The sequence below is a fragment of the Anser anser genome (genome assembly GCF_964211835.1).
Source record: "Anser anser genome assembly, chromosome: 13".
NCBI lineage: Eukaryota > Metazoa > Chordata > Aves > Anseriformes > Anatidae > Anser > Anser anser.
The window spans coordinates 4,435,533-4,462,095 of NC_139734.1; the positions used below are offsets into that span (position 1 = coordinate 4,435,533).

General features: G+C 41.5%; 1 protein-coding gene across 1 annotated transcript in view; it reads right to left on the minus strand.

The window, feature by feature from the left end:
- The window catches only part of LOC310880763 (uncharacterized protein), a 246,111-nt gene that overhangs the window by 177,063 nt on the left and 42,485 nt on the right, over positions 1–26,563 (minus strand). Inside the window, exons 9-12 of the mRNA XM_083797053.1 lie at positions 15,450–15,520; positions 11,414–11,467; positions 5,312–5,375; positions 1,961–2,109 (exon numbers count right to left, since the gene is read on the minus strand). The gene's annotated coding sequence lies outside the window, so the exon portion shown is untranslated. The remainder of the gene's footprint in view (positions 1–1,960; positions 2,110–5,311; positions 5,376–11,413; positions 11,468–15,449; positions 15,521–26,563) is intronic.

Here is a 26,563-nt window from a genome sequence, read left to right on the forward strand (position 1 = left end):
CCAAGTCCAGGTGACACTCATCCAAAAGCGCTAATAGAAATGGAGACAGAAATTGGAAAACCTGTAGGAGACATTTGACAAGCTCAGCTGAGTAAGGATCCCTGAAGGCAGACAAAGGACTAACATAAAGAGTATTTTAAAAAGACCTAAAAACAAACACGGAAACACATAGATGCAAATCTCCCTCCTTTTGCCACCTCCCTGGTCTTTACAACTATGCCTTTGCTTTCTTAGTAGACGAAAAACCCTGTTAGAGGGATCACGTTTAATGAAAAGGGGCTGAAAGTGAATTCTGATAGCATCAGATGTCAGGAGGTGATGCCACTCCTTATACATTATTTTATTCAGAAAATCCTACAAGTACTCAGGCAGAGAAAACTCCCTGACTTAAAATCAATACTAAACCAAAGTCCTTTATCCTGCCAGTAACTACTGTTCGCATGCAAAGCTGCTGCATATGCCTTCACTGGGAGAAAAACTAATAACAGTTTCCTTATATTGGCAGAAAAACAAAGAGCTCAGATATCTGCTCTTAGTGCTTTTGTGCAGGGGTGGATTGTGAGGAAGAGGCAATAGCCACATATCTCGCAGCTGAACCTGCAGAGCCGTGAAAGTCATGCAAAACAGCACTTTCAGTTTCTTCAGTAAGCTGCAAATCTCTCGATCACAACTGCCTGCATAAATCATGTCAGCCCATTCTGCTGTGGTCACATGCAGTCCCTTGTGTATGCACCCAATAAATGTAGTTCCTGAAAAGGGGTGCCCTGTTACCTTAGGGGACACACTGGGTTGTCAGACTGGAGGTCAGAATGGAAACAATCATAAATACCTATAGAAAGACCAGTTCTTCTCACAAAATCTGATTCGATTGGAACAAAGAGCTGAAAATTTTAATGCCCCTCTGGCCTGCTCAGACTGTGGATTTAGAAAAACTGTCCAGGAAGCCTAGTTATTTACTCAGCTCTACATCACTAAGGTCACATTGGATTGAGGATAGGAGTCTTTTCTGAGAACTGCAAAAATATCCACATTTCAAGTTCTTGCTTCTTAGACATCTCAGCTTTTTCCTAATAATACAGGAGTCTCCATGCACAGAGCCCTTTGGCACATTTGGGGTACATGTATGCACCACGCTCCCTGCAAAGGAGTGAATCCCAGGCTGCTGCAAACACTGAGTTTCTAAGCAGGGTCATGGCTGAGTGTGGGAAATAGCAGGAAACATCAGCTGCAGAGCTGCTATGCATCTCCATGGCCAATCTTCTTTGGGAATGTGTGCACCAGAGAGCCTGTCAGTGAGGCACAGACCTGCTGAACTAGGAAAATGGAGACCCAGCAGAGGGGACAGGTCACGCACCTCGCAGGCAGAAGTGGGCAAGGTTTAATCCGCAGTCCTAAACACAGTTCTTTGCATCCCTCGTTCCTTGTTAGTCACTTTAAAATGAAAAAAAAATGGAGGAAAAAAAATATGTTGCCTAGAGAATATCAAGAGAGGCTTGTTCTGTTTCTTTTCGAACAAAACAACCACATTTCAAGGAGCAGAACTGCAGCATCGAGGGTGAACTGTGTCATACTGAAAGGCTCCTGGTGTAGAAAGGCCATCCTCATCAAGGTGCTCAGCCTGTGCAAAAGACACTGACTCCATCCACCTCATATCCACTTGCTCTTTTTTCAGGAATAATATTCCTGAGTGGAAGCATTCAGGCTACCTGACTCCTCCCCTTACCCCTCCCCCCCACCTCCCCCCCACCATGCTCTTCCTTTGAAACTAACTGACTTTAGTTTAAAAGAAAGACAGTGAAAAGAAAAAGCACTGAATTCTACAGATCACATGTATTCCAAAGCTTCGTAGGATGTGTGCACTCCACATAGGAATTGCAATCTATTCGCTATAACATTTTCACCTGAGTAGTGTGGTTTGTTGGCCTTGCAGTTGGCCAGACAGTAAAGGATATTTGATCACCTCAGTTTGAAAGATCACATTCCAGTTTTTGTTCCTCCGTGGTTGCAGGGCCATTTTAAGCTGTATTTTCTAGCCAGCCTTTCCACAGCTTCTGCAGAAGCATGCAATTTCCATCAGCACCTTTAATGCCAGCGCTGTTTAATCCCTTCCTGAAATGCAATGAAAGGGAGTTTAGAAGCAAGTGAAAGTATCTGGATGAATAAAGCAGAATACCACACTGTCAAAGCCTGAATTAGTCGGTGTGCCTGCATGCACGTTGTTTTATTATAGTTCTAACTAATAAAAATGTGCCAGTGCACCACACTGGTGGAATCAGCTGGAGGACTTCATGAGCTCCGTCACTGAATCAAAATCACACAATCTCCTGTGTTAAATAACATTGTGCTGACGTGCTCTGGAAATGCAGAGGTGGCCTCAGCTCCCCACTCAGCTTGTTTATCACCTAAAGTGGTCTGGTATGGAAAGTACCTTTTGCTTTTGAAACTAATTGCAAAGGAAACAGCAATGTCCAAGAAAAAGCTAGGGCTTTGTGGGAAAGCAATTAGGTCTGTGGTCTCCCATGCTCACTAACTGACGGCTGGCATTCAGGTTTCAGGCATATCTGGTTTGTTGTTGTTTTTCTCTATTGGATAAAATAAGATTGGATGCTCTGATGTTATGCTCTGATGCTCACATAGACAACCAGACTCCACCTGAGTGGGGCCCTTCAGCCACATACTCTAGAATTCGAGAAGTCCCTGAAGTGAACCTGTGGTTTGAATACAGCCCATCTAAATAACCCCCATCACATCTGTTTCCCCAGCAGGATAGCCCCGGAACTCTATGGGGTTTTGAAAGCTCTCCTCTTCTTGATCTAATTTAACATGGGCATAGGTTGGAAATAACTCCTCAGATGTCAATAGCGGTTACTTGTAGCCCTGTCTGTTATAGAACAAACACCATATGTGCAAAACAAGTATGAAACTTCCAGGAGAAATTCTTCTCTGTTGGAACAAGATGGCATTTGGCACTCACTCAGAACTGCCTACTGGATTGGGCTGTAAAGAATCAGTCCCCTAAGGTGGAAAAACATTCAACCTTCTGCACTTAGCAAGAACTCTAGAGAACAAGAGGTTCTAGCAATTAAACGCTACAGGAACAACTAAAGCCATTGAACCCTTCCCTTGAAGACCCATGACGTTTGATTTGGATACAATCCTCTTCCAAATCCCATCAAAACCTGTGAGAACTGTATCAACACGTGATGCCCAAAGTCGCCTGTGTGAATTGGTGCTCTGTTTACACAGACATCCCTGCTCTGCCTCACCAACAGTTTAAAGACTGAAGCACACGAAAAACAGAGATAGAGGCTATGGCACATAAGCAGGTGAAGTGAGTGGAGAGTTAAACAAGATTTGTTATTTCCCATGTTGTACTATATTTTTATTAAATTCGAATACCTGCCTCAATAGCTGTTCCTCACGTCCTGCCAGCTCTCACCCTGACTCCTTTCGGCCCTCTCTCTCCTGTTGTAGCAGGGGACGTGGCTCTGCACAGCACTGCCTGCCCCAGGAGAGCCAGGCAAGATCCAGGGACATTTTCTGGACAGCTCCTTCCATGGCAGGAGACAGGCAGGCAGAGACGGGGACATGGAGCCAAGGCCTCTTTGCTGGGGCACTGAGTGAGCACTAAGCCTTCTTGACAAGTTCACATCTCTGAGTGGACATTTGCTTTTTATTTTTTTTTTCCTAATTACTCTTGGATTTCCCCTGGCTTGAGTGGTAAGGAGCTAACGGCAGTTGTTTAATTAATTAATACTCCAAGGAAGCAGAAGTCCTGCCATACTCTGAGCTGCATTTATATGTGTTGACCATGCTCCAGTCAGGTAACAGAACTAAGCAAGAGCCTCAGACTGTGGACTTCATACAGGCTGTTTCAAACTGGTATATGCAACTGAGCTCAGGAAAGTAGCAGTGATGTATGGCTCCAGGTAGCTGCTTACTGCACATTTCCTTACACGTCCCAGGCAGATCAATGGTCGCAACTATACTTTTGACAATGCTGATTTAAAACCATGTTATGGATTTCAGGGACTTGTAAGACCCTTGTAAGAAGAGAAACCCTCTGAAACTTCCCCTGAAATAATCTTTATCAAAGTTATGTCAGGGCATGCACATACACCCACAAATCTAACTAGTAACCACTCCTGCACTGTGCACCATATTCAGAAAACTCTGAGGAATGAAAGTAGTGACAATGCTGAATAACAAATATCAATGGTAGCTCTGCAGCAGCTCATCTTGTTAGCTGTCAGGAAGCTGGAGACTGGCAGGTGAGCCCGCAACAAAATACGAGGTAATGTTGTCCAAAGGGAGCGTTTCTCCATTCTGTTACTGCAGCAGGGCTTCCAACTTTTTTTTTTTTTACTGCAGTGACACAATACTACTATGAAGTGGTGCTTCACTTAATTAAGTCAAAACTGAGACTACCATGCATATTAATGAGCATCCTAATGAGCATTAATTTTTGATGTTCCTCGTTAACAAGCATTATAAACTATGACAAATTTCTGTTTGACTGAATGCCAGAATTTGGATGAGTGGTGGTTTAAAACTGTAAATCTGAATGTTTCCCCAGGGGATTAGAATGCAATGCATAAATACTCTGAGAGCTTGTAACGTCAAAGAGGATATATAAATGCCACAACAGGCTATCTTCCACTGCCCTTCTGAACACGTCTGGTGGAAAGGCACTTGCATCTTTCAAATTGAGGTAATTTAAATTCAGAGAATAAAAAAGGAAGTACCTAACTTTCAAATGGTAGAAGTGAATTATTCTGATCCCACTGAAAGCAACAGACGTGCTTTAATATTGAGAGCTGTGCATGAGCAGATGCAGACTCACCCCTTTGAGCCATGTTTGTGCAAACCCGTGGACTCATTGTCAAGTCTAGTAAACATGCATGTTTTTAATCTGTTGTAATGAGATTGGCATAAACAAATTAGACATCTTTAAAGGATGAACATCTCTTAAAAAGAAAAAAAAAAGCCTAGACCATGTCATATAACAGTGACAAGATCTATAGGACAACAACAAACCCATATATGTAATCCATGCAGATATTGTTGTCTTCATTGTTACCACAGCTTTCCCAAGACTTCAGCTGCCTGACTCAAGCAAAGAGCTATATGGCTTTGTCACCGAGCAGCTCTTCTGAAATATATTCCCGATGTATCTAAGTCACTGTTGCATTTTGCTCATTTACAGATAATCAAAGTAGCTTTTTTTTTTTTTTAGGCATTTTTGCCTTGCTTTTTTGTTCCAATTCTATCACGATCAAGCACCACTTTGAAGATAATAAACATTACACACCAAGTGAGGTTCGTCTGCGCTTCTCACGCTTCATCGGTTCAGAAGGAACAAACTGGTGTAAGATCTGCATTAGTAAACAAACATAAATAACATGTCAAGTCAGGAGAAGGAAAGAAGCAAAGTTAAGGGAGGCTGACCTGCTGTGATTTCACCAAAAGCTTCCAAAAGTTTTCTACAACCATGTTACCCATCTAACCATCCTCCAAGCATGAGATCGCCATCCAAAATCATACGAAAATGAGAACAAAAGTGGTACTCATGTTATAATTCACATAGCCAAAATTGAAGTTAAATAGAAATAAAATCACAGTTTCATAAAAAGTTCAACATTTTGAAGTTGTTTCTTTTTTATAGTATTTAGAACAAGCCAATTTTTGTGAGGTTTTCTGACTTTTTCCAATATTTTCCTCTGATTAACACTAAAATCAGTAGTGACATTTTGCTTGATCAAAATCTGGTGCTCAGTAAAGAAATATACTTATTTTAATAAATTTTGAAAATTATATTTTTCAAGAACAGGTGAGAAATTCAACAATGTCGACAGACTCCCCCCAACAATCACACAACTTTCCAAAAACTGATTTCCATGAACAAGAAGGCTAATCAGTCCATCATAGGTTGACCTCACAGCAGTTAAAACACCATGGATGAGATTCATTTTGTCCTAAAGCAGACATCTGAAATAGGTCAGATAAACTGCACCCCAGAAGCACCCGTCCCTCTTCACTGAATCCAGAGCCTGGGACACTCCATCTGTGTATTAAACAGGTTAAGTTGGGTAAAATGAATCCCACCAGTACCATGGAACTGATTTTTTTTAAGTATTTTTTTATATATATTTGTTCTCTAAAAAGGACATGCAGACCAATTTTAAGCGAGATCTTACGTGGCCTTTATGTCTGTGGAGCCTGAACACACGAAGTGGATAAACACAGCTCCAGAAAAACAGGTGACTATTATAGGGCATGATGTGTGAAAAGCAAAAGCACTTGGGAAGTGCCTGTGAGGTACTATCTGGGGTCATTACACAAACCTTGTCTATAATCATCGATACACTTGATTATTCAGGTAAACCAAGGTAGGCCCAGCAGCCTGCAGGGCCCTGTGAGGAGAGGCTGGGTCTGCCTCAGGCCGGTCACAGCCGTTTCTAGCAGCACCACTGCAGGCCATGGCCAGGCCCACCTGGTTTTAATTGGCAATAAACTAATTGTCCCCAAGCTGAATCTATCTGCACATGACAGTAACTGCTAAGCCATCTCCCTGTCTTCCTCACCACCAGCTTTTCCATTTTATTTTTTCCCTGACCTGTTGAAGAGGGAAGAGAGTGGCGGGGTGGCACCAGCCCCAGCCAGCACACCACACCAGGACCTGCACAACTCCTTTTGCTGCTCTTCAGTGTTGCAGTTGCTGTTATCCAATACCTCACAACAGCCTTTGGCTGATTACTTAATTTAATTGATGTTCCTCTAGCTGTACTTACTCACTGAGATTCACTCCCTTTACTGCTCTGACCACTGTTAATAAATTAGAAGATGGATATTAAAAAATAACTAGTACTGTCCTCTTTATTCATCAGCCAGTCCTGAATTACCAACTGGTTTTCTCTGTGGTTGCTGACACTTTAGACAGCAGAAATATTTCTGACACACTAAACCAACCCGGATGTTTTATACCTTCTGAACATCTTACAGTTCTGTCTCTCCAGCTGGGGAAGTGAGAACAATGTTGGCCTTTTCAAGTGATCCATCACAATTTTTCCTTTCTTTTGTTGCATTCTCTTTCTATTGGTGTGCCTTTGATTTCTACTTCGATATTGTTCTCAATAATTGAAATAAGATATCCAGCTTTTTACTGACATCTTTCAAAACCATCTTCAAATTATGCTGAGTTTCAGCATCCCAACAGAACAATTCAGAGAGATCTTCCATTAATATTTACACTGTAGGATCTCAGCTAAAGAAAAATGGATTATTTTACAGCCTTTGTTTAGGTCAGGAAAGTAATCTGTAATTGGCAAATAATGACATGCCTATTTTTCTGTCAAAGTTAATAATATCTGACAGCTAGATTTTCTAAATATCTTTCATTAGAGTATTATGAGGGGTTAGCTATTTTTCTCTTTGAATCTGGGGAAAAATTGGGGAAGACTAGATTAAATGGTAAACCAACAAACAGATAAAAGAAATCAGTTGTCCCAGGTGAATGAGGCTTTTTCAGTCACATTACTCTACCCTGAAATCTGTCATAAAAAAGCTCACACAGTTGTTATTTTTAACCTAAGCCACTTGAATAAGATGGAGGAGCACTCCTTTCAATAATCTCCCTCATGCATCTCAGAAAAGGAAAAGGAGATTAAGAATTTTTAAAAATCGTACATTTTCTCAACTGACCTGGGATTATGCTTTTTAAGAAATAACAGATAAAGGTGTGGTGTTTTTTTGTTTTTGTTTTTTTTTCCCTCCCAGTTTTTGTGTCTTTTATCCAGTGATTGGATAGAAGCACAGAGGAGTCTTGGAAGAGCCAACTGTGCACTGCCTGAAAGGGTCTCTCATTTTCAGATGAGTGAAATCAGAATTCGTGTAGCTGGCAGCAGAAGGCTATTTCATCTGATCAAGGCATGATTCACTAGCTGTGAAAGATATGCGAGAGACTGTAGAAAGGAGAATTAAGGTTCTCTGCCAGGAACAACGTCCCTTTAGGACCCCAGGAAATTCCCCAAACCACTGTGCAATCATCAAAGTACCAATTGTGCTTATTGCTTGGAAGTACCATTAAACCATCTCTGAGGAAAAAAAAAAAAAAAAAGAAGAAAAAAAAAGTTCAATTAATGGATTTTTGCTATTTGGCATAGCTCAGTTGACTTTCACCTCTATCAGCATAGGCAGGAATCCAGCTCTCCAACTCTGAACATGCTTTAATTCATTAGTTCACTTGTTTCAGGAATCTGGGGCAGCTCGGGGAAGAAACAGGCCGAAGTGCTGGGCCTGCACCTTGCTCCCACCCACAGACAGGATGAGGCCTGAAGTGGGCCGCTGCCAGGACAGGCCTCTGCTTCCCCCTGTGTGAAGGGAAGGTGGTGGGGACACCAGGACAGGCAAACCCCCTGGTCAGCCCACAATTCAGAATAAATTGCTGTCAGTCATGGCATGCCTGAGCTCAGGCATCCTGCTGGACAGCCATGAGGCCTTTCCCCAGGGGAGTGACTCTGCAGCCTGATGCTGAGGGGGATGGTGCAGGAGCTTCAGAAAGGCAGACAAATGACAGGAACTGGTGACTGCCTCAAGAGAAGGCAGCCTGCTCCCGTCTTCAGGGGTCAGCAGCAGCGACAGCATCTGCAAAGTCACCATCAGCTCAAAGCATGAGAGCCCCGCTGCTCTTTTCCCCAGTGCAGGCCCAAGGAGCAGTCCTTGTGCTCCCTCACCTTCCCAGAGAGCACTCAGGTCAGCAGAGCCCGACAACAGCAAGCAGTAAGCTTATGCGTTGGCACTGCATGGCTCAAATCGGTTTTTGTTACACAGAAATGAAAGGCTCAGTGGCATATTCCCCACTCCAAATACATTCTCATCGAAATCTGCCACCAGGATGCCAGGGCCAGGGGAATAGGACCAGCATCAAAAGCTGCTGTCATTTTCACCTCACCCCACTTAAACACAATTACAGTCAGCAGCAGAGGTTTGCTCTCACTGTAGTTACTGGGAGGACACAAATAAACTTTAATGAATATTGCCACATCCCAGGTCAATAGATAAACGATTCTGTTATTTAACATAGCTCTCGGAGTGATTTCTAAAAGCAGAAACCTACATTTTATACCTCCTTGTTCACTAACAAATGCAACAGTGAAATTTAGCTTGGCATTGGCTGCATTTTGTGAGTTAAAGAGATAAAATCCTTTAATTCTCTGCTGATGAAATGTTATTTTAACTCAATGCAATGTCTATTTTTCCCTTGCCAAGATCTCCTTTTTTTTTTTTCCTTGCTACTCTCTGTCTGCACTATAGGCTACGTAAAATCAAAGCTACAGATCTAGGCAGTAGAAGATATCTTTTATTGAAAAGTTTCCTTTATTGTCAGCTGATAAACTGTCAGCCTGCAGGGAACGATGGCAAGCAGCCCATTCCACACAAGAAGCCCCACAACTCGCTGCTGCACTACCACAGCTTTGAAGACCACAGTGGGGTTGCAAGAAATGCCCCCAGAGTTGCATCCTTCCCACAGCTTCCAAATGGTGAGATTACCCTTGTCTAAAGAAACACCTGACTTTCTAAACCCAATAAAATGCTTTTACATGAACAGTTGTACATGTACATGTACAAGCCATCTTCTAATCTAAAAAAAGAACATTTTAAATAATACAGTATTCTGCTTTAACATTTGTGACCGAACAGTTGGGCTAGTACATGAGACCACTGGGAACCAACCCAAAACTGATTTATCTGGTTTCATTTGCCAAGCTGAATGACAAGCTGAAAACTGAAGCAACCAATTACATTTTGAAAATAGTTGCCATTCCATCATTCCATGATGTAGGCCAGAATTAAGAAAGAGCAGCACCCATCCATATTGACAAACAACGCAGATAAAGCCAACCCTCTTACAGAAATCTCCTAAAAAGAACAATATAAATGCTGTCTTTTGCCTAAGGAGCTGGAGCCTGTGCTGGTAGAGGGGAATGCAGCAGCTCACACCTCTGAAAACATATTACTGTATGAAAAATATTAGTTAAGAGTGAGAAACTAATGTAGGGATAATCGGATAGGACAGTCAAGGTGGAGAGAAGGCAAATGAACAATTTTGCAAGAATATAACAAAGTGCTTTTCTTAATTTATTATATTTATTCATGACTCAGGCTACTAGTAAGAGTGTGCTAATGAAAAATCAATAGCTGATGATATCAGGTTAGGAGGCCTGATCAATACAAAGGAGGAATGGAGTATCACACAGGAAGAACTACAAGATCAAAGCTGACATCAGGCGTTTAAGAACTACAAGTTTTTGCTGTAAAGTGGAAACTCACCAGCTAGAGAAGACTGAGGAGGAAAAAAGCTTGGTTGTGTGGCTACAGACAAGGCAAATACAGTGCTAGTATGGATCAACCAGCCAGCTCCAGCAAGGACACAAACATACTAATGCAGCTCTCTAAGCATGAGAGACAATTCAAGGCTGAGAATAACATTGGTTATTGTCTTTAAATTTGTCACTAACAAAAGTCTCTTGCAGCTAACTGCTACTTTCACCCCCAAAATAAATGGATTCATATTGACCAAAAATTGATTAAATAAAAAAAAAAAAAGAGGAGTTGGGGAGTATCAAAGAAAAAGAAAATTCTAGAACAGTCTTCAAATAATTGCAGCAACAGGAAGGAAACTAGTTTAAGAATGAGTTTAATATACTTGTGAGTGGGGATATTTCATATGACATGAAATGAATGATAATTTCCTGCACTGGCAGGCTGGTGAACAGTGCTCGGGGAAGCACTTCCCAGCCCAATGCTCCTGTGCTCCAGTGGCAGGAGTCACCTTGAGTTGGATGATGTTGCAGGATTAGGGCCTAAAGGAATTCATCATATTTAATATTAAAGACTTTACTTTGACACAATTTCAATTGACTACAACAAATCAAAACAAACTCTGCAATAAATGTCTTCATAATGCCTTGTGCTCTAGCTGTACTTTGAAAGTCCAAAATCAATAAAAACAAAATGGTGACATATGTTTGTATTATTTGAAAAACTAAATGCATGCAAGGGGATCTGTCACTGCAGGATTAATAGAGTACAACATGTTCTGTTTGTTGGGCATCTGATTGTCTGTCTCATAATATGAATTTTGAAATAGCTAGGGATTTCTGCTAGTGCATTTGCAGGTTTATGCTGAATTTCACATTAACAATAAATCATCCTGTATGTATAGTTCTCTTTTTCAATTTACTGTAACATAACTTCATCAATTCACATAGGGAATAGGGCCATACGCATAATGAGTAGAAATCTGATAATAAAATATTAAGTAAGACAACGAAACAAAAACATTTGAAATATTAATACCAAGGCTCTGAAATACCCCTCATTGCCATTCAGCCTACATTTGGTGTGCACATACCTCTTACGTGTCAGTGGAGTGAGCAGGAGAATGCCAGGTATCTTACTCTAATGACTGCAAAATAATATATTCAAAATTAAGAAATCCATTTAACAGTGATGTAAATAAAAATAAGATACACTCCGTTTTGAGTTCAAAGACATTATTTTTACTCTACATGGTAAAATTACCTTCAAATAAGTAATTTTTCACTATATTAGGACCTTTTCCACATCCTAAGTGCTTCATAGAATGAACTTGAATGTATTTGTGAAAAGAATGATCCTTGGCTGTCTCCGTGGCTGCCCTAATGAGGCAGAGAAGGATTCCTGCCACAGCAAGATCCCTGTGGTGCTGGACTCTTGCATAGCCAGTGCTAAGCCTGTATTTAAGCATTCTCTTGACTTCAGGCACTCCTTTTCAGCACAGAAGAAGTACGTGTTTAAATTTGAGCATATGCTGGTGCATGCTTGACAGCAATGGGAACTCTGCATATGTACTTACCAGAAATCAGTGCACATACTTTTGCCCTTCCCTTTTTCAGTATCTTCTGCAGATTCAGATACTGAGGCCCCTGGAATTAATCCAGTCTTGGATTCATTTTTTTTAAAATGCATCTATATTCAAAACCCATAGGAAAGACTTTTTCAAAATCTAGTGCTTTCATTGTTCCGCAAAGTGCAGCTCTCCCATCCCATGTGTCACACGAGTAGGCTCATGAGTTGAGTAATTCTCCTCAGCTAACCAGGATCGTATTTACTTAACTGATGTGAAAAGACAAAGGAAAATATACCACTTGCTCAATGTGTGCAAAATTTATGGTATGTGGCTAACATAATGTGTTTAACAATTTTATCCAAGTTTCAGTCTAGGACAAAACAAATATGTTCACATAATCCCAAGCCATATTATAGCAGTTGTATGCAGTAAGTTTTAATTCATCATTAAGTACACTGTACACATACAGATTTTTCTTTTTAAATAATAATATACAAAACTTCCAGAGTCATTAACGATTTAATAAGCTGTTTAAACAAGAGAGCATTTTGAAATGCTTGATCTGTGCCTATGCTTTCTAAGCAACATGCAATAATTTATTATCATTTTCACAAATTGTTTGTCAGCTAGACCAAAAAACCTGTTCTGCAATTACCTCCATTCTAGAAATTCTCTACAAAAACTTTATATCAATGTGTATAAAAAGTATATGAAAGCAGATCAAATATTTTTGATTAAGAAAACATTAATTGGCCTTAGCATGTCATTAAGACTTGCTGTGTACCCAAGGAAGTTCTGCTGTAGGATCACAAGGCTGCAGTATCTACATTTTGTACGTAATAACAGTCAACAGCTATAAAGACCAAATAGATTATACTGGCCTTAACAGCATAAAGTCAACTGCAAGACGCTGCTCACACTCCTTAAGGTTTTCAAAGGGTCATCTTATATCTTCACCTGCAACTGAGGGTTTACTTCCCTAGGCATCCACCAGTCTCACCTCCAAGTTAGGCCCACATAGTGCTGAAGGAGGGTGAACATGTAATGAGGTTGACCTTCAGCACTGCAAACCATTTTGATTGTCCTTTACTTGAACTGGAGTTGTGTTAGCATGGCACAAATTTGCTATATGTTTGTCTTCTTGGGAAAGGGACACACGGGCAGAACTGGTAAAACACCCCTTTCCCTCTGGCACACTGAGGTGAAATGGTGCATTACAGATCAGCGCTACACTTTCTCTTAAACCTCTGCCTAAATTCAGTCACGATTTGTCCCATAATAGTGAATTCAAGATGAAGTCTGTGGCCTGTGCTCAGGAAAATAACATTGCTGAGAATTAACATCAGTTGGAGTGAATACTGTGACTAAAGACATACAGGGCTATAATTTGACACACGGCTCTGGCTTGTGTCAGGGTATAGCCACGACGTAAAACCAAACTTCTGAGAAAAGGAAGAGCACTGCAGCAATTCGACCAACACCAAAACTTGCTCCTTCTGCATCTACCTTTATTACCCAAGTATAACTATCCAAGGAGCTAGCTCTCTAGCTCTCCCATACTTCTACAAATAACCCCTTTACACCTTTCTATTATGCCACATCGTATTTAGTCAATAGAGGGAAAGTCCTGTGGCATTTCTGAAGTATAATACCAATAGCCATGTGCTTCTTACAAGACCAGCTGACAAGTAGCCATTACCATTTTACTCTGAGACTTTCATTCTGCCTTTATTGCTTTTTTAATTAATCACTGACACATTGTTAAGGAGAAAAATCTAACACTTGACCCTATGCATTTCAATATCCAATTCCCTTTGCAGTAGGTGAAACCTCCCATGGAAATCTCTGCAGAGAGTACAGTGACTGACCTCATTCAATATCACAGACCTCGGTGCACTGCACTCACAACTTCAAGCTCTATTCAATTCAAGCTCTATTTTCTGTGATTGTTTATAAAACCTTATTTTATAATCATAAAGTTTCATCATTTTTAACTGCAGAGGCGACAACAGCGCTTGTCAGGACTTGTGGGTCTCTAAATACCCATGCTGGCACATCACAATAGTGTTGCATTACATCTTGTTCTCAGAGTCACATTGCTTTGTTTTATGTTACTGAAGTATAAGAAAGCAACACAATTGACCTGTCACAGCAAAGAAATTGGAAAACAACTTGTTTTTTTGAAAATGCAGGTTAAGGAAGAACCTACAAATGTCTCCAAGCCTGTTCCTTTGAAAGTGTGCTTCCTGCAGTTTGCGATGGACTTGTAAGGTGGCTTTGACATTTTGTGAACACCCCCAACCAAGTAGTGTGAATTATTTTGTGCATTTCACATCCAAGATCCTACAGTTTTCCAAACATGAAAAGCATGTACTGCTGTATATAAACTTGAAGTAATAGGGCTTTGAACTCTCATTGCCTGCCATTTTAATTGCAGATTTACTACAGAATGGAAAACCTTTACAGATCAAAAATATTTCATGTTAACTAAGACAGCATTCCAAAACAGAGTAGCATCTGCTAGCAAAATGAAAGAAGGGAAAGAGAAGTAGCTCTTCTGGTAGAGATAAGGAGGCTAATATGGTTAATTTTGTTGCCAGCAATTAAAAATTGTGGTAAAAGAATTTTTATGTAAGATGTGCATGATAGGTAAACAGCTGGGGAGAGAAACACTGGCTAGAAGGTACCATGAAGACTTCCACCAATGGAAGAAGCAACCTATACAGCTTGCAGTATGCAGGATTTTGGAGCCATGAGTCAACACATGCATAGGAAATACTGTTGGGGCCACAGAAACAGCTTAATCCTATTCCCTTTAAGTTTTTGGTCCTGGGTAAAATGGGAGCAGGAGTCTGACACTGAATACAGACAAGGCTAATATTTCTAATTATATGATCCCATGGTATAATTTGACATGTGAAATCATCTACGACATCCTCTCTAACTTACATCCTGCAGGTCTCAATAAGGTACTCAGTAGTAAATTACCATAATGTCAGTGGGTGAACTGCACACAGCGAAGAATCCACTGCAGATGAGAATAAAATGGAATAGACTGTCATGTGGGACTCCAGCATTTACAAGCAAGGATCAACTTGATTCAAAGCACTGCTGAAAAACGTTACCTTAACAAAGCTGAAGTCTTACTCAGGTTGTAAGAAAAGATATTTTCTGTTTCAGATGCTTTGGGAAAAATCTCTGAAGACAATGTGGTGCTTAATAGAGATGTTTATTCTTAGTTACCAAAGTATATTTTTGCTCTCGTTTCAATACAGTTGATGCACAGTTTCTCCAGCCATTATGGACAAGTTTTTCACTACACAGTGTACCAGTCTCTCATTAATGCCAGTGAAATGCATGGAAGCCTCAAAAAGCATTCTGCATTTGAAAGGGTTAGGACAACTCAGCAAAATGAGGATTGAAATAGCTTTTCAAAAAAGACCAGCAGCACTTAGCACTGCAGGTGCATGTTATGTGCTGTTTGTATGGCTTGCTGAATCTTAACCATAAACTTCATTAAATAGGATTCCCTACAGAGAAGAATAAGCATGCATCTTACCTACATGCATTATAATTTTGAGGCCAGCTGAAGATGTATGATTCCTGAAGAAGCAAGGGAGATGACTCCAGCTGGGAAGGTAAAGCAAAATTAAGATAGACAGAAGCAAAGCACCACATCGCTAATGCAGTGGCATCCACTGAACAGATTGAAATGAGCTCAGAAAAAAAGGGGGGGGGGGAATCTGAAAGCACAGTGTGAAGCTCCGAATCTAGGCCCTTATATATCATACAAAGGAAATAAAATATCATTTTGACCTACATTGCTTGCCATGCCATCCATTAGACTGATGTTGTAAGACAAGAGTTGGGACAGATTTTGCCCCATGCATGTTGTCTTCCAAATACGAGTACATAAATTCTGGTATTCTGTCCCCATCTGAACACTCAAGTGGCACTGAAGTGAATATTTGTGCCTCATAGTCTCACTTTTCCACCAATATGCAGAAATGGGAATCCTCAGGCACCCATATTTACAAATTAAGCAAACATTATTCTGTAACAAATGACTACATACACGGAAATTATTTCAAAGCAATCAAAAAAAAAAGCCTATAGGGGCTCTACAGATTTATTGCAAAACAAAAACAACATTAAACCACAAAACAATGAGAAAAAAAATAACATCGTTTCCCATATGCTCAATGTGCAAAATGGATATACAGCCCTTTAGGTAGCAATAGTAATAAAGAAAACTCAGCTGGGTCAAATGGCATATTTGTATTGATTATTAGCATTATTTAAACTAGACTTAAGGTGTAGACCGTGCTCTAAAAACAAGTAGAAAACTGATGTATCCCTGCCCTGAAAAACATACAGACTGAAGTAGAAGAATCAATGGATAACATCTTTAAAGTTTTTGCAGTGAGGAAAAATGTCACAACAAAAATATGTTTCAAAATTTTTGTGTATGAAGGGAAAGGCTAATCTATAATTTTTCCATTTTATTACAGCAGTGGGTTCAGATAGGCTCCTCCACTAACACAGCTGAAGCTAACACAGGTCTCTCGCTTATTCTACCGAGCCAACATAAAACAAAGAAAAGCCCCATAAAGCAGAACAAACCTCAGCTCTCATTTGTTGGGTGCCAACAGCACACTATGGATGTATTTCTAAGGAACTCATGTGGAGTGAGCCAGAGTTTCCAAGATAAAGCAAGTCGCAGATGATCCCCTATGGTTAACCTAGCAGGGAGTGCTTTATTGAGCACGTCAGTTAGTGCTGCAAGAAGCACCAAATCCTGCCCGGGTTGTTCTCAGGGTATTGGTTGCCTCATACCTGCCAACAAGACCCCTGTCCTGTTGAGTAGATGACAAAGTCCTGAGGAACCACAGACTCTGAAGAAAATAAAATCAATAATTTATTTAATTAAAAAAAAAAAGATGCAAAAGTCCCAAATCTCCATTTGTTATGGGAAATATCTGATGACCTCCCAAATATACACAAATTAGTTTCTGGTGGTCCAAGGCAGAACAAAATGTATAGGAAATCCAGAAAGGACAGAAGTGCTACAGTTTTACTGAAAGGAGGAAGGGACATGGACTGCTAGGAAGAAAGTGTGGTAGAATTACAGACACAGAACACCTTTGTAGATCTGTGTGCCACTGCATATTTTTTATATATACGCATGCATACACACGCACAAAGATACAGAAACAAAAACAGCACACTAAAACATTCCTCTTCTGTTATGCATCCTTTTTTTTTCCCAATATTTTTCCAACTGCAAACACTGACAGTACCTTCTAGGTGAAGTAAGACGTTTTAATCACCAAATTTACAAGACAAAACAATCTAGTAAATAAGCTTAATAGCATATTGGCAGTTAATGGATTTTCTTTGTTGACAAAGAGAATGGATACAGACATAGTGACAGCATCTAACTGAGTGTCCTAGCTGATAGAAATGCCCACAAAAGAGCTGAGTGCAAGAACCCAACATTATATCCCCATGTCAAATCAAAACCTTTTTTTTTTTTTTTCCAGAGGTTCGTAATGGAGTGCTCTTAGCATGCGTCAGAAGACTCACTTCTCTCTTTCACCAGCTCTGCTGCAGCTGAATGAAATGACACCAAGGAAGGAATTCGCCTCAGGTTATTTTCTGCAGCCTTTTTGAAGGCTAAGGGCAAAAATACAAGCAGACCTATGAAGAATTTACAGTAAAACTCACTGCCAATGTTAAGGAAATGTGGGATTGTTCACTTAGTGAACAGTACATAGAACTGCTAAAAGCTGGAATATCAGCCCAAAACGTGCATGTAACTTGGCAGGTAACTGAGCAAGAGCAGCTCCTTTGTTGGGATCCCTCCTCTTCCAACCACAGTGACTCTGGTGTGCTAAGATTGAAGTCTACCTTCCTCAGTTATTTTTATACACTGAAAGTTACTTTACTAACATGAAAAGACTCCTTCCGTCAGTGGCAGCCACCAAATCCATTTTCAAGGGGGTCCACGGCTACAAGAGCCAAAGGGAATTTGATTTCCCCAGAGCTGGACAGCCTCAGAAGTAGCAGGAACCCCTCGGGCAGGGGCTGTCCGTCGGTGCAATTCCCCACGTCCCACTCCCAGCAATTCACGCCAGCAGAGGAGCCCACCCCCTGCACCTACTTTCCCTGCCACCTTAGTGCTGAAACACAATTCACAAAGAAATAATTTACATTTACAGAAGTGCAATACATAAAAAGTAATTAAAACCTCAAATCTTTCCAAAGAAATGTGATGTGCACAATTAAACTCAGCAGTTAGTACAGGGGAAACATCCCCTCAGACAAAGCCTGGTGATACGGTGAAGACCAGCCTCCAGGTCTTCTAACCAATTTTTATCATATCACCATACTTTTGTCCACGCCATTACAATCTCCCCCCAGCAGCCTGCATTAACTAGTTCACACTAACTGCAAACACTGCCTCCAGCCATGCTTACATGTGCTGATTTTATTTTTCTCAGTAATTTCTTTACTGGATACCATTTGCACTCAGGTTATTTCAGCTCAGATTTACACAGCACCACTGGTACTTCTTACATGGAAGCGTATTTCTCCAAATTGGATTTCTGAATATAATGCAAGAACATTTTGTTCATTAAAAAAAAAAAAAAAAAAAAAAAAAGCTTGCTTATTAGCACAGTAGAACTGTTAGTCGCTTATGCCCCACCTGTAAATACCAGTCCACGTTAACATAAACTTGCTGAATGGAGGGCAGGGGGGATAGTGGGCGATGTTCCTCACCATCCTTCAACGGAAGAACAAAGCAGAAATATAAATGGAGCGTGGTGGGAAGAGTTACTGTTAGCTCTTGCCATTCTGCCCTGAGACTCATGGCCTGCACGACATGAGCGTGCCCAGCCATGGCCGGTGTCCCCTTATTTACTGCTTTGAGTCCCAGCCATGCTTGCCAGCTTGACTTTACAGGAGAGCGCGTTGGCTCATCTTGTGAAAATATATTGTCAGGCTATATATTTTAGATGCTGTCTACTCTCCTTGTAAGATTCGAGACCTAATCAATCCTTTATGTTATAACCAGGTGTAAGTCATAAAGTGGTTGTTATTACAAAATTTTATAGAGTGAGGAGCTTAGGTACTCATGCAGGACAGAGGTATATAAACAACCCACAGTGCCCTCGTGTTTTCAGGCACTGGTGCCAAGATTTCTTCCCACTGGCCAATTTTAAGTACATTCAGTTACTTTCAACTCACTGGTCTCAAATTCTAGAGCTACATCTGCTGCTGGTTTATAAAAGCCAAAATCTCCAGCCATAGAGAGATCCAAGTAAGACTCACAAGGATGGCTTGGAGACCAGAGGTGACTGTTGGCACACCATAGCACTGAATTTGGCTTTGCACCCATTTCAGTGGAAAGAGGACACAAATCAGAGTAGAAAAACCAAGAAACTTTTACAGATTGTGCTCCGCATAAAAGATCAGACTATATAGACAGTAAACTAGTCTTAAAATGAAAATCTGAAGCAGCAATATTATACAGCAGTTCAAAAGTGCTGTTACCAAAACGTCAAGGCAACAACAATCATCCCACCTGAATTTCTATAAGCACTTGTGAGTTCATACTCATTTTGCTTTAAGACCATTTTTTTATCAGTATAGCTTAAATCACCGGAGCATAACTTAAGTTGAGATGAGAAGGTCTCATCTTGAAATGAGATACAGATTTACCTAAACTCATTTCACTACCAAAAATAAATAAAAATAAAAATAAACAAATGCAGTAAGTAAGAGAAAGTTAAACTTATTTTGAGAAGCAAAATGTATGTACATGGTATATCTGTAGTCCATGTTCAAGCGACCCGCTTACAAATCCCCTGCTAGAGCCTCCAAATTCCAGCAAGCCACTATATTAAGTCGTGCACAACAAGCCCAGCCTTTGGTGATGTCTCACTCTGCTATTTTTGTCCTAGGTGATTCTGCCTCCTATGTAATTTGTCAAAGTAGTTGCAACTCAAAGGATCCTGTTCCCGCCCACACAAATAGAAAAAAAGTTAGGGCAAGACAAGATACCAGGTATCCACAGTGCTATTACTATTATCTTGATAAAATAGCAGGGACACACATTCTGCCTGTCACAATTAAGGTGATAAATGCCTGTTTCTTTGAGGCTTGTTTGAAAGTCAATTATGCAGATTATTTCTAGAATACAGACAGATGGTCTTTTCCCCCATATGAGACAATCAATTTGAACTTTGATATGTGCATAAAAATATTGTAATTTGTCAAACTCCAATGGGGCCATTTTATCACAGATAACCAAAAGACTATATGGATTTTTGTATTTGCCTCTTTTCGATTAACACAGCCTATGTTCCTTTTTATTCAGATTTTTTTTTTTAAATGGAAGCTTTGCTATGTTTCATCTTGAAGCCAAATATTGATCTTTCAGTCTAGTCTTCAGGTTTTGATTAACGCAGAAGGTTGCTAAGCAAGCAGCTTTTTGTTTGTTTTCTGCTAATTCTTTTTTTATTATTCACTTGCCACAGTAAATCTTGCTTTTATTGTCCAACCACTGAAAAGAAAAAATAGATTGATTTGAGCACCTAAATAATTTACAATGCAGAGCTTTTTAGAAAGACTGATGCAATGTTGACCTTCATTTTCCCCTTTCTCTTGTTGACAATAGAACATTTTTGATTGACTTGAAAGGAAAAAAAAGGAAGAAGATTGATTTTGACATGTTAATGATGGTTTAATGCAACAAAAGCTTTAGAAAATGAGTGTTTAGTAAGACATGTTTTTTAACAAAGGAAAAATAAGCTGTTGTAAGTACAAAAATTATTATAATTTTTTTCTCGTCATTTTCCTTCTCTAACGGGCTGAATTTCATGCTCCTGTTTAAGAACTGAGTTATATTTATTTTTGATTCACAAAATGTTCTAACTGCCTGAATTCCTCTTCATCAACTCCACAATAGGTTTGCTAAGCACAAGCATGTGAATAAATGGAAAACTCTGACAAATGTAGGAAAGAATAGCTTGAAACAGAAACTGTGGGAGACAAAGATCCTGCTTCTTGCAGAGACCTTGTTTATATCATTGGGGGCAAATGACTTAGGCTCCCAGGCAAACACAACCAAGTCAAAGACCTAGCTCCAATCCAGCACAGTCCAGGGATGTCTTACGCCTGCTTCCAAAGCAATGCAAGCCCCCATCAAGGTATAAATATTAATGAATATTTTAATTCAATAGCATTTGGAGTCAATAGTAGGTACTATCTTACCACTCTGAGGCTTAGTGTCAAACTTAAAGTAAGGTTAATAACACCTGCCTAATGAAGGAGTATTTTCAAGGTCTCCACAATAAAAGTGCAATGGAAAAACAAGGTATTGTTAAGATAACTTTTTAGAAGCAGGAGTTCTTCCTTGACAGCTCTACCTAAAGCATATAGCACAAATCATTGGTAGACTAATCATACAGAGTTAGATCCAGCCAGATGTTAAGACAACAGGTATTCAGGTGGAACATTTTACCAGTTTTCACCATAAGATGTGTCAGGCTGAATATCAAGGTTCACAAGGAGATATGAATATCAGAGTCATCAAAACCCACATTTCTGCAAAAATATATAAATACACATGTCAAATAACTACTCTCCTCAATCTACTAGCCAAAGCACTTGTGTTGTCTAGAAGTTTCTGCTCAGCCCATCCCAAAAAAACATATAATGCATTTTGACACAGTGCTTAAAACTCAACTGAAGTTTTGCCAGGTCAGAAAGTTGAACTCACAGTATTGATGCTATCAAGCCTGATCCTATCCACCTCCCAAACTGCAAAACACTGCACAAAAATCTACCAGCCAATCTGGGCTGGGGTAGTTGCTCCTGAATGTAGCAATATTTTTACCATCTTTTCTGTTAGTGCAATTGTTTAATGTCCCTGGACATGTAGCACCTCCATCAAAGACAATGCAGTTACTCCAGACTTTCACTGGAATCACTACGGAAAAAAAATGGCTTCATAGCAATAAAATGGTATGTCAAGCTGGTAATAAATATTCAGCTTTTCTCTTGGGAATGTACTACTTCATTTCACTCCAATGGAACATATGACCAGCCAGTACTCAGAGGTCCAGTAATTCACGTGTTATTGTACACCTGCCAGATATACATGTGCACTAGCTCCATATGCTAAAGATTTTTTTTGTATTCTCTTAGAATACAAATTAAACAAGGCCATTGTCTCAGTAAGGTTCTGATTCACCAAATACTCAACAGCTCCAGAGAAGTAGTACAAGTTAAAGAAATTCTTAACTGTTTTCTGGAGTAGAGCCTAAATTAGATTTCTAAATAGAATAACATCTCATACATCAAACTACATCCAAAGTCAACACTGTCCTTATGGATTGCTTTATTTGTTGTTGTTTTATCACAACACAAGTTCTCTTCTACTCCTCTCTTAACCAACTTACAATCCAAAAAAAATAAAAGTCCTTAAAAAGAAACAATCATGTTTTTCAATTGTCAGCTCCTATTATATCCTATTCTAGCCAGATATTACTAATAATTTTCCTTACATGAATAATGTTATGTATGCATACTAAGCACAATTGTCTTCTAGGACCACAATTTATCTGATTTTTGCTGCTCACAAAAAACTTTGCATATTTGTTGGGTACTCCATAAAGACCAAGAGGGCTAAACAATAACAAGTTACACTGAATGCGGCAGTTTGCATGCAGAAAGAATATGAAGCCTGAAAAACTTGCATGGTTTGTAAAGACTATAAAAGGAAACACACCTCAATTTTATGAAACTCTCTTCATAGCCAAGTAATTGCAAATAAGACAACTCAGTGGTTTAAACTTCTCCAGGTAATGTGTTCATACAGCAGGATCACACAATTGGCTGTGTCTGTTTTGGTTTCAATGACAATTTGACATAAGTAGAGTTGTATTGATGCTATTGTATGTTGGATCAAACCATAGAACTGTTATAGGTTCTTTTCCTCCTCTACTCTGTATGAAAGGGAGAGTTTACCATAATCCTAAAATGAAATGGAGTTTTACTTAACCCATGCTTCAGCCAGGCTGCTAGTGCTTTGCAGGTCAGCAAGCCCAACAGGAGCATTCAGGCACACAAATAAACACATTCTCTGCTTTAACACACAGAAAAACAACTAATAAATAATAGTAATAATTTTAAAATGTTAATGGAACTGCAAAGGGTGAGAAGGACCATTGATATGGTCTTGCTGAGCAGAGATATGGTCTGTCAGGCAGAGGGAGGGGACCTAGGAGTTAAGGAGGAATGGAAACAGGTCCCTGCTCGACCTCACAGGAGATGTCCCCCCCTACCGCCCCCACCTTCCCAGGTGCGAGTACACAACAGGTTTGAGGCCCTAGAGCTTGAGAGACCGGTGGGTGAAGATGAGGTAGAAAGTCTACCCATGAGGATACCTAGGGTGAGGAGGTCGACTCCACGCCTCAAGACTGCCTCCACCAAGAAAGACAGAAGGGTAATTGTTGTAAGTGACTCCCTTCTCTGGGGGACAGAGGGCCCTATTTGTCAGCCTGACCCTACCCGTAGGGAAGTCTGCTGCCTCCCTGGGGCCAGGGTCAGGGATGTTGCCAGAAAGCTTCCCAACCTGGTTCGCCCCTCTGACTACTATCCACTTTTGATAGTCCAGGATGGCAGTGATAATATTGAAGAGAGAAGCCTGAAGGCTATCAAACTGGACTTTAGGGGACTGGGACGGTTAGTGGATGGAGCGGGAGTACAGGTGGTGTTTTCATCTATCCCTGCAGTAGCAGGGAGGGGTACAAAGTGGATACGGAAAGCCCACCTGATTAACACGTGGCTCAGAGGCTGGTGCCAACATAGAAATTTTGGTTTTTTTTGACCATGGGGCGCTTTACTCGGCACCCGGCCTGATGGCCGCAGACAGGTCCCTATCTCTAAGGGGAAAACGGATCCCAGCCCAGGAGCTGGCAGGGCTCATTGAGAGGACTTTAAACTAGCAAAGAAGGGGGACAGGGCTGAAATAAGGCTTGTTGGAGCTGTGCCAGGGAGAACAATGGCAAGGCCGGGGGAGAAGGCAATGGCCCAGCTGAAGTGCATCTACACTAATGCACGCAGCATGGGTAACAAACAAAAGGAGCTGGAAGCCATCGTGCAGCAGGCAGGCTATGACTTGGTTGCCATCACGGAAACATGGTGGGACCACTGTCATGACTGGAGTGCAGCAATGTCTGGCTATAGTCTCTTCAGAAGGGACAGGCAGCACAGAAGGGGTGGTGGTGTGGCTCTCTATATTAGAGAGTGTTTTGGTGTTGTGGAACTTGAGGCTGGGACTGATAAGGTTGAGTCTCTGTGGGTTAGGATCAGAGGGAAGGCCAACAAGGCAAGCATCCTGGTGGGGGTCTGTTGTAGACCGCCAAACCAGGATGAGGAGACTGATGAGGAGTTCTACAGGCAGCTGGCAGAAGTTGCAAAATCGTCAGTGCTTGTTCTCGTGGGGGACTTCAACTTCCCAGACATATCCTGGAAGCACAACACAGCCCAGAGAAAGCAGTCTAGGAGGTTTCTGGAGAGCGTGGAAGATAGCTTCCTGATGCAGCTGGTTAGAGAGCCTACCAGGGGAGGTGCCCCACTAGACCTTCTGTTCACAAACAGTGACGGACTGGTGGGAGATGTGATGGTCAGAAGCTGTCTTGGGCAGAGAATTGGTATGAAATGATGATTCTACCATGAAATGGTAGAATTCTCTATTCTTGGCGAAGCCAGGAAGGAGACCAGTAAAACTGCTGTCTTGGACTTCTGGAGGGCTGACTTTGAGCTGTTCAGGACACTGGTTGGCAGAGTCCCTTGGGAGGTGGTTCTGAAGGGCAGAGGAGTCCAGGAAGGCTGGGCACTCTTCAAGAAGGAAATCTTCATGGTTCAGGAGCTACGGTCTGTACCCACGTGCCCAAAGATGAGCCGGCACGGAAGAAGACCGGCCTGGCTGAAAAGAGAGTTGTGGTTCGAGCTTAGGAGAAAAAAGAGGGTTTATAATCTTTGGAAAAGAGGGTGGGCCACTCACGAGTACTATAAGGCTGTTGTGAGGCTGTGCAGGGACAAAATTAGAAGGGAAGCTCATCTGGAACTCAATCTGGCTACTGCGGTTAAAGATAACAAAAAATGTTTTTACAAATACATTACACCAAAAGGAGGACTAAGGAGAATCTCCATCCTTTACTGGATGCGGGGGGAAACTTAGTTACAAGGGATGAGGAAAAAGCTGAGGTGCTTAATGCCTTCTTTGCCTCAGTCTTTAGTGGCAAAACCAGTTGTTCTCTGGATACCCAGTACCCTGAGCTGGTGGAAGGGGATGGGGAGCAGGATGTGGCCCTCACTATCCACGAGGAAATGGTTGGCAACCTCCTACAGCACTTGGATGTATGCAAGTCGATGGGGCTGGATGGGATCCACCTGAGGGTACTGAGCAAACTGGCAGAGGAGCTGGCCAAGCCGCTTTCCATCATTTATCGGCAGTCCTGGCTATCAGGGGAGGTCCCAGTTGACTGGCGGCTAGCAAATGTGACACCCATCTACAAGGAGGGTTGGAGGGTAGACCTGGGGAACTATAGGCCTGTTAGTTTGACATCAGTGCCAGGGAAGCTCATGGAGCAGATTATCTTGAGTGTCATCACGCAGCACTTACAGGGCAACCAGGCAATCAGGCCCAGTCAGCATCGGTTTATGAAAGGCAGGTCCTGCTTGACAAACCTGATCTCCTTCTATGACAAAGTGACACGCATAGTGGATGAGGGAAAGGCTGTGGATGTGGTCCACCTTGACTTCAGTAAGGCTTTTGACAGCGTTTCCCACAACATTCTCCTCAAGAAACTGGCCGCTCTTGGCTTGGACTGGTGTACACTTTGCTGGGTTAGAAATTGGCTGGCTAGCCTGGCCCAAAGAGTTGTGGTGAATGGAGCCAAATCCAGTTGGAGGCCGGTCACTGGTGGAGTCCCCCAGGGCTCAGTACTGGGGCCAGTCCTCTTTAATATCTTTATTGATGATCTGGATGAGGGGATCGAGTGCACCCTCAGAAAGTTTGCAGATGACACCAAGTTAGGTGCATGTGTCGATCTGCTCGAGGGTAGGAAGGCTCTGCAGGAGGATCTAGATAGGCTGGACCGATGGGCTCAGGCCAACTGTATGAAGTTCAACAAGGCCAAGTGCCGGGTCCTGCACCTGGGGCACAACAACCCCAAGCAGCGCTACAGGCTGGGAGATGAGTGGTTAGAAAGCTGCCTGGCAGAGAAGGACCTGGAAGTACTGGTTGATAGCCGGCTGAATATGAGCCAGCAGTGTGCTCAGGTGGCCAAGAAGGCCAACAGCATCCTGGCTTGTATAAGAAGCAGCGTGGCCAGCAGGCCTAGGGAAGTGATTGTCCCTCTGTACTCAGTTCTGGTGAGGCCGCACCTCGAGTACTGTGTTCAGTTTTGGGCCCCTTGCTACAAGAAGGACGTCGAGGTGCTCGAGAAAGTCCAGAGAAGGGCGACGAAGCTGGTGAGGGGTCTGGAGAACAAGTCTGACGAGGAGCGGCTGAGGGAGCTGGGATTGTTCAGCCTGGAGAAGAGGAGGCTCAGGGGCGACCTTATCACACTCTACAGGTACCTCAAAGGAGGCTGT